This window comes from Linepithema humile, chromosome 4, assembly GCF_040581485.1.
Source record: "Linepithema humile isolate Giens D197 chromosome 4, Lhum_UNIL_v1.0, whole genome shotgun sequence".
In the NCBI taxonomy this organism is placed as follows: domain Eukaryota; kingdom Metazoa; phylum Arthropoda; class Insecta; order Hymenoptera; family Formicidae; genus Linepithema; species Linepithema humile.
This window is the reverse complement of record NC_090131.1, coordinates 27,737,508-27,746,143: the sequence shown is the minus strand read 5'-3', so window position 1 is coordinate 27,746,143 and position 8,636 is coordinate 27,737,508. Positions and strand designations below refer to the sequence as shown.

The 8,636-nt window shown below is 31.8% G+C and overlaps 1 protein-coding gene across 9 annotated transcripts in view; it reads left to right on the top strand.

The window, feature by feature from the left end:
• Window positions 1–515: 515 nt before the first annotated feature.
• The window catches only part of Hipk (Homeodomain interacting protein kinase), a 46,065-nt gene continuing 37,944 nt past the window's right edge, over window positions 516–8,636 (top strand). For all 9 annotated transcript variants that reach the window (XM_067353760.1, XM_067353762.1, XM_067353765.1 and 6 more), the window contains exons 1-7: window positions 516–681; window positions 1,150–1,278; window positions 1,710–1,838; window positions 2,270–2,398; window positions 2,830–2,958; window positions 3,390–3,518; window positions 3,950–4,078. The gene's annotated coding sequence lies outside the window, so the exon portion shown is untranslated. The remainder of the gene's footprint in view (window positions 682–1,149; window positions 1,279–1,709; window positions 1,839–2,269; window positions 2,399–2,829; window positions 2,959–3,389; window positions 3,519–3,949; window positions 4,079–8,636) is intronic.

The window sequence follows — 8,636 nt, the reverse complement described above, 5'->3', positions numbered from 1 at the left end:
AATATCAAACAAATAATATCTTGAAATATAAACAATAATTTATTTCTTATTATTATTTGTCAAATAATCGCGATTTTATAATTGTAATTTTATTGTTCAACATGCAGATAAAAATTACGCAGACAATTATATTTGTCTTTCGCGAAAAATAATTCTATATATGTGATGTGTAATATAATTCAGTATGCTAATTTATGATAGATATTGTGCTGATATTGATATTCAACTTCCATGAACGGTGGTAAAATTGTAACTGTTCAAAGATGTCTTGTAATTTATCTCGTATCCAGGTGGATTTTTTCTGTCAACGTAGTAAATTATTAGATCATTTGCGAAGACTATTAAATGTATCGAAAACATTCAAATGTAGGATTGAGTATTCGTATTAGGATGCCACTTGCAAACATGTTAAATAATAGTGAAGAATTAACGATGTCTCTTTAAAGCCAATGTACTAACAATACGCAATGATCGCCATAAAACTTCTCAACTACCGATATGTTTATTCCAGAATGCTCATCTCTTCGTCACAATCAGCAAAGTGAACAGAACTGTGATCTTCCATTGAACTTAACCTGTTCAAGAGGCCCGCCAAATCTTGGACGGGCAGTTCAATTTCCATTGAAAGTAAGATGGAAAAAAGAGAAGCGAGAAAGGCAGAAGATATGGGAAGAATCAAATGTAAGTGTACATTTTTTCATAAAACAGAAAAAGTTAGTGCTTATATTAATTATATATATTATCTTATATTATTAATATTATACACATATTAACATTATCATGAAGATTTCAATTGTAGTTTCACAAGTAAATTTTTATTTGCATTAAATATAAATCGACAATTATGTATTCATTAATATAAATGTTTTAAAAGCCGAACTTTTAAGAGTTAATTGTTATAAGCTATATAATTTTTTCTATTGCAATAATATTTTTTGATCTTGCTGTATAGATTATACATTTTTTAAAATTACAATTACAGAAATTACAAACATTAATACAGAAGTAAAATCAAAATTACAATTATTAATTGATAATTAAATACTTGCTAAGGACATAGAATATATGTATATCCAATGTTCGGATATAATATAGTATATATAAAAAACTGCTTTTTAAATGAATTAAATGAATTTTTATAATCAACAGATTGATGATGAGCAGAATTCAGTGAAACTGAATTTTTCGTGGGAAGATCTGCCAAACTTGCACAGGCCTACGTACGAGACCAATGAAGAACAGGAGACGCAGTGGACGGATTGTCCTGAACACTTAGATGTAAGTAAAAAAAGCTGGTCTCTAATAAGTTTGCCAGGAAACAGATAAGGGTGGCTTCCATTTTATAAATAACACAAAAGTGACAGTCATAAACACAACAACAACAAAAATAATATGCACTATCGTACCATAAGAGCGTGTTACCAGAGCTAAAATAAGTTGAGCTTAAATTCAATCAATTTTATCAGTAATGAAATTATGTGCTCCACGAGAATAAGCCCATTAGGTCTATACGTATCTAATGAAATATTACGCTGATCTGAGAGATGTAAAGATAGGAACGGACCTGTTATTAAATCTCCTTGAGATTTTTTCAGCATTAAATACTTGCTAAGGACATGGAATATATGTATATGCAATGTTCGGATATAATATAGTATATATAAAAAACTGCTTTTTAAATGAATTAAATGAATTTTTATAATCAACAGATTAATGATGAGCAGAATTCAGTGAAACTGAATTTTTCGTGGGAAGATCTGCCAAACCTGCACAGGCCTACGTACGAGACCAATGAAGAACAGGAGAGGCAGTGGACGGATTGTCCTGAACACTTAGATGTAAGTAAAAAAAGCTGGTCTCTAATAAGTTTGCCAGGAAACAGATAAGGGTGGCTTCCATTTTATAAATAACACAAAAGTGACAGTCATAAACACAACAACAACAAAAATAATATGCACTATCGTACCATAAGAGCGTGTTACAAGAGCTAAAATAAGTTGAGCTTAAATTCAATCAATTTTATCAGTAATGAAATTATGTGCTCCACGAGAATAAGCCCATTAGGTCTATACGTATCTAATGAAATATTACGTTGATCTGAGAGATGTAAAGATAGGAACGGACCTGTTATTAAATCTTCTTGAAATTTTTTCAGCATTAAATACTTGCTAAGGACATGGAATATATGTATATCCAATGTTCGGATATAATATAGTATATATAAAAAACTGCTTTTTAAATGAATTAAATGAATTTTTATAATCAACAGATTAATGATGAGCAGAATTCAGTGAAACTGAATTTTTCGTGGGAAGATCTGCCAAACCTGCACAGGCCTACGTACGAGACCAATGAAGAACAGGAGAGGCAGTGGACGGATTGTCCTGAACACTTAGATGTAAGTAAAAAAAGCTGGTCTCTAATAAGTTTGCCAGGAAACAGATAAGGGTGGCTTCCATTTTATAAATAACACAAAAGTGACAGTCATAAACACAACAACAACAAAAATAATATGCACTATCGTACCATAAGAGCGTGTTACAAGAGCTAAAATAAGTTGAGCTTAAATTCAATCAATTTTATCAGTAATGAAATTATGTGCTCCACGAGAATAAGCCCATTAGGTCTATACGTATCTAATGAAATATTACGCTGATCTGAGAGATGTAAAGATAGGAACGGACCTGTTATTAAATCTCCTTGAGATTTTTTCAGCATTAAATACTTGCTAAGGACATGGAATATATGTATATGCAATGTTCGGATATAATATAGTATATATAAAAAACTGCTTTTTAAATGAATTAAATGAATTTTTATAATCAACAGATTAATGATGAGCAGAATTCAGTGAAACTGAATTTTTCGTGGGAAGATCTGCCAAACCTGCACAGGCCTACGTACGAGACCAATGAAGAACAGGAGAGGCAGTGGACGGATTGTCCTGAACACTTAGATGTAAGTAAAAAAAGCTGGTCTCTAATAAGTTTGCCAGGAAACAGATAAGGGTGGCTTCCATTTTATAAATAACACAAAAGTGACAGTCATAAACACAACAACAACAAAAATAATATGCACTATCGTACCATAAGAGCGTGTTACAAGAGCTAAAATAAGTTGAGCTTAAATTCAATCAATTTTATCAGTAATGAAATTATGTGCTCCACGAGAATAAGCCCATTAGGTCTATACGTATCTAATGAAATATTACGTTGATCTGAGAGATGTAAAGATAGGAACGGACCTGTTATTAAATCTCCTTGAAATTTTTTCAGCATTAAATACTTGCTAAGGACATGGAATATATGTATATCCAATGTTCGGATATAATATAGTATATATAAAAAACTGCTTTTTAAATGAATTAAATGAATTTTTATAATCAACAGATTAATGATGAGCAGAATTCAGTGAAACTGAATTTTTCGTGGGAAGATCTGCCAAACCTGCACAGGCCTACGTACGAGACCAATGAAGAACAGGAGAGGCAGTGGACGGATTGTCCTGAACACTTAGATGTAAGTAAAAAAAGCTGGTCTCTAATAAGTTTGCCAGGAAACAGATAAGGGTGGCTTCCATTTTATAAATAACACAAAAGTGACAGTCATAAACACAACAACAACAAAAATAATATGCACTATCGTACCATAAGAGCGTGTTACAAGAGCTAAAATAAGTTGAGCTTAAATTCAATCAATTTTATCAGTAATGAAATTATGTGCTCCACGAGAATAAGCCCATTAGGTCTATACGTATCTAATGAAATATTACGTTGATCTGAGAGATGTAAAGATAGGAACGGACCTGTTATTAAATCTCCTTGAAATTTTTTCAGCATTAAATACTTGCTAAGGACATGGAATATATGTATATCCAATGTTCGGATATAATATAGTATATATAAAAAACTGCTTTTTAAATGAATTAAATGAATTTTTATAATCAACAGATTAATGATGAGCAGAATTCAGTGAAACTGAATTTTTCGTGGGAAGATCTGCCAAACCTGCACAGGCCTACGTACGAGACCAATGAAGAACAGGAGAGGCAGTGGACGGATTGTCCTGAACACTTAGATGTAAGTAAAAAAAGCTGGTCTCTAATAAGTTTGCCAGGAAACAGATAAGGGTGGCTTCCATTTTATAAATAACACAAAAGTGACAGTCATAAACACAACAACAACAAAAATAATATGCACTATCGTACCATAAGAGCGTGTTACAAGAGCTAAAATAAGTTGAGCTTAAATTCAATCAATTTTATCAGTAATGAAATTATGTGCTCCACGAGAATAAGCCCATTAGGTCTATACGTATCTAATGAAATATTACGTTGATCTGAGAGATGTAAAGATAGGAACGGACCTGTTATTAAATCTCCTTGAGATTTTTTCAGCACTAAGAAGAATATTTTGTTTAATTCAACAAATTGTCTGTTCAATTTTGAACGAAACAGATAGATTCTAGTTGAATCTATCAGATTCTGGTTAAATTTACCAGAATTCTTATTAATGCATCAAGATTCTAATAGATTCAACCAGAATCTGGTAGATTCAACCAGAACCTGAGTTGGTTAGCTCGTAACCAAACAGATTGTTGAATCTACCAAATTCTGGTTGAATCTACCATAATCTTGTTGCATTAATAGGAATTCTAATAAATTCAAAATCTGTCTGAAAAAATCTGTCTTGAAAGTTACAGTATTTTGACATAAAATACAAAATATCTTGTAAAACATTCAGTTTTCGGGAATCTTACCTTGATACTTTTATGCACAAAATAATGAGACGAATCAATTGATATAAAGAAAACACATAGTTGCTTAAAAAAAAATATGCAGCTTTATATTGCAAATTACATATTTTTTCTTAAGAGCAACTGTGTGTTTTCTTTATATTAATTGATTCATCTCATTATTCTATGCATAAAAGTATTAAGGTAAAATTATCGAAAACTGAATATTTTACAAGATATTTTGTATTTTATGTCAAAATACTGTAACATTCATGTTTCATAACTCGGAAAGTCCTGAACAAAAAAGTTAATTATAGTGTTTTGGAAAAGTCTTGAAATAAGCTAGAAAAATATGCAATAAAAAAATGGGGATTTCCATTTAAAAATTTCAAAGTGATTTTTACGTGACCTTGACAATGCTATTCAAAGTCATATTAACCTTACTATGTGATGCGTCTCTTAAAACCCTATAACTTTTGTATGAAACATTTTTCTCAAAAATGCTTTGTTATCAAGATATTTCAGGGGTCTGGGACTTTTTCCTCACCCTGTATAATTGTGAAATATTTAATTAATCGAATGATAAATTGATAATTTGTCTTTTTGTATGCAACATCGATTTTTGAAGATTCCAATGCGTTCAATATCGCTGCTTAATACTTTTATTATTCTATTGTCAATTGCACGAAAAATTTTTTATCTTTTTCTCTCCATTGTCTTCCTTTTTTGAGAGAATTTTTATAGAATTTTGACGTACGAAAATAATATATTTTTATAGTAATGACTTTCACTTCATTTTGAAAGCAGCAACATGATAGCAAATATGATAGTAAATCAAATAGGAATGAGCTATAAATTATTCTTGTATCTGGTGAAATTTTACCTTATCCGTATTATCTAATGATTTTTAATAGACATCAACTGAAAGAATATTCGTAAGTAAAACTGTAATGTTTATGTCCTTCAATTGCTTTTCTAAAAAAAATTAAGGCATAAAATTATGACTGCAATTAGATTTATAATTATAAAATAATCAAATAGCAAACCCAATAGTTAGATTTTGCAAAAAATTTTTTATCGTGCAATAAGTACATTTTGTCCTCACTTAAAGTTCTTTTATTGTTGAACAGTCCAGGGCCGTTCGAAAGGTAAACCTTCGAGCAAAACGACTTTCAGAGCCCGCAGTAATGTACTTTCACATTTGCAAGACCAAGGCATTGAATCGCTGCAAACTCGTTTTGCATTACGAGAGAAAGAGAGACAGAGAGAAAGAGAGAAGCGAAATGAAGATCGAGAAAGAGAGAGAAAGAGAGAGAGAGGGGGGGAGGGGGAGAAAGAGTAACGTAGGAAAGTAGAAACAGAGAAGGAGAAAGACCTAGTTGTGTTTTTCTCGTGGTTGTACATCAGCGAGTTGTAGATTTTTTTACGAGAATTCCGTCGAAAACAAGTTGTTTTGATTATCCGCGCCGAATAGCGCGAAATAGCGACGACGATTCTCGTACTTCGCAGCAACAAACGATGAAACATTGTTATTTTATACTGAGTCGAGGGTTTGCCAGATTTACGAGAGTAATTGCGCGATTTTGCCGTTCAGCCGTTCCCCAATTTTCCGTCGGTAACACATTCCACGGCTACGTTCCTGGATTGCACTTTAGGAACAGCGGCCGCTGAATGCGACTGCCAGCGCTCTGATATTTAGAGAGCGATCTGTATTCATGTCCTCTTGTAGGACACACAGTACAGTGACCTAGTGACATGCGGAAAATCTTAGCGTATAATCACGGCGTCGCGTAATTACCGCCAGTCGAATAGAATTGTCTAGCGATCGAAAGTTGCGAGATGGATGCGCGCCGATGAGTTTGTGGGCTAACTTCGACGGCGACGATGACAACGATCGAACGAAATGACAGTACTTGTGACGGCATGTAACGCACATTTTTTTCCAGCAGAAAGAAATACGTTCGCTGCACCATGACTGATATCGATGCGCGACAACCGTGTAAATGACTGTTCTTAATATTAATAGATCTAAACTCTGCCGTCAAAAATATTGCTGAAACCTAATATTCAAATTAATTAATATTCAAATAATATTCAAAAATATTTTAAGTTAAATATATCATTATTATTATTTTGCGAACAACTTTTGCGATAACGATATTTAATAGTGTCATTAAATAAAACAGTCCATGCAAAATAATTTTCCAAACTATAATTTCTTTTACGTGGAAAGTTTTCGCTAAAAATCGAATTTTAATGCACCACACATACACACACATTCTTAAAATAAAAAATTTCTCTTCCTGAAAAATTAAAAAGAAATATATCACTTTCAAAAAAATGCTTTCCAATACCTTCTAATATCTTTTAGAGCCCAATAATAATTGCATTACAATATCCATGAATTTTACTATTTTATGAAAACATTTGTCTTTTATTTAATTTATTTAAAAAAAAACCATATGGCATCCATTAGATAAGAAAATACTGAAACTAATTATTCACCATCATTAGCAATCGGAAATTGATTGTTGAAATCTATGAGAAATCCCTTATCATTTTGTTCCTTAGATTTCTCTTTTGCTAAATTTCATTATCCATTAAATTTTTTTTATTTACATACTTTTAAAAATTTATACTTTGTAAAACTTTCCTCTACAAAAACTCTCTTCTTTTTGCGAAAAATGCCGAAGAAAAATATCTATATACCTACATTCTCGTTCATTCTTGTTGCATGGAAATTTTCCTGGTGATACAATATTTTATTTTTAAAATTTGATTAATTTTTAAAGTTGGATGCTTTTCAATTCAAAGTTCACTTCGGTGTCAGGTTATAATTTTGATCAAAAACTTATCTCATAATTGAGGAACAATTATCGTGAATTGTTAAAAATAAATTTCGGTTATTGCCTAAAATTATTCGTGGGTGGAGTGGGAAGTGCACGGTATGGTTCCGCATGTACCGAATTAGAAGTATTTCGCGCCGGCTGTCTTTATATTGGCACTAACGTACCGCGTTCTCTCCAAGATCCGGTTTCACTTGGCTCGCAGACGGGAAGATATTCCGCGACGAGCGCGAGTAATTCAAGATTTCTTATTATATTGTCATTTCTCGATGCGTAATGCAGCACGAAGGAAATTGTAAAATTATGCCAGTATCGAAAAAATGATTTGATGATAGATGAACTAAAAAAATTTTCATGGAAATATAGTCAAACATATTAATCATAGGAATAAAGTGATAATAATTCCTACAGTAAGAATTAATTAATTCTCTCTCTCTCTCTCTCTCTCTCTCTCTCTCTCACACACACATTAAAGAAAATAACATAGTATATAAAACATAGTTTGACGAAATAATTCTGGCAATTAGAATTGATTTTTGTTACATATAACAAAGTAAAAAAAAAATTTAGATGCTATTTATTTATTCATATGGTAGCTCCGTCTCTCTCACTGCTATCTCATTGATTTATCATGTTTATCGACATCAAAGTGCGAATAGCATCGGTTTTTCGATCGTTGATTAATCACTTTTGCTCTATTTAACGAATGCCATTTAACAATAAGTGCTAAAGCCTGTTCTTAAACGTGTTTTATGTTACACAATGTCAGTCACAAAGTCATACATATTAAAATACAAACAAAAAAAAGTTTTTTCCGCGAAAGAGATCCAAGAAACTATAACGTCACCATTCACATTATTGTAAATCAGCAGATCAAGGTGAAAACGTGTCTGTTATATTTAGCTAAAGAAAAAGTTTTAAGCTAAACATATCTCTTGACAGAATTGAAGAGACGCAGTTATTCCTTGATGTTTTTTTATTTAAACTACATTTTTACCACAGCGTTCGCAAATCTGACGCAATCGCGTGAAAGTGCTTAAGACGCTTGAAATTTTAC